Raw genomic sequence first — 574 nt, forward strand, 5'->3', positions numbered from 1 at the left:
ATTTTCCTGCAGGTGTCCTGACAGCGGCCGGCGCCTGAGGACGAGGGGACTCGCTCCAGAGCCAGCGGGCCGAGCCTGGGCAGGGAGCGGGGTTTGCTCGGTGCTGCTGTGCAATGGCCTTGACCCCCCCACCTTGGGTACCCCATGCCTGCGGGGGGACCAGCCCCCTCGGGGACAGTCACCAGGCGGGCGCCGGGTGCTGGGGACTTGCAAGGGAGTTGCAATGTGGGCAGGGTGGCTGGAAGGGTCACCAGGCTCCCGTTCGCCCCATGGGCTCCCGTTCACCCCATGGGCTCCCTTTGCCTTTGGAGGGTCCCCCAGGGCCACAGTGCTGAGGAGGAGGAGGAAGAGGAAGAAGAGGCCACTGGGGTCCCAGTTTCCAGGTCTGACCGCCCCCCCCCTGCACCCAGGTCCTGAATTTTGCAGCAGTTGAGCAGCGTCAGTGCCTGGCCCAAATTTGGCCGCCTGTCAGGGTGCAGGAGGGTGCAGGGAGCTGCAGGCGCTGGTGGGGGTCCTGGGGACGGGGCCATTGTGGGTACCCAGGGGCAGCAGGGTGGGGGGGGCAGCCCCGCTG

The sequence above is a fragment of the Egretta garzetta genome, unplaced genomic scaffold, assembly GCF_000687185.1.
Source record: "Egretta garzetta isolate BGI_Z169 unplaced genomic scaffold, ASM68718v1 scaffold105, whole genome shotgun sequence".
Lineage (NCBI taxonomy): Eukaryota > Metazoa > Chordata > Aves > Pelecaniformes > Ardeidae > Egretta > Egretta garzetta.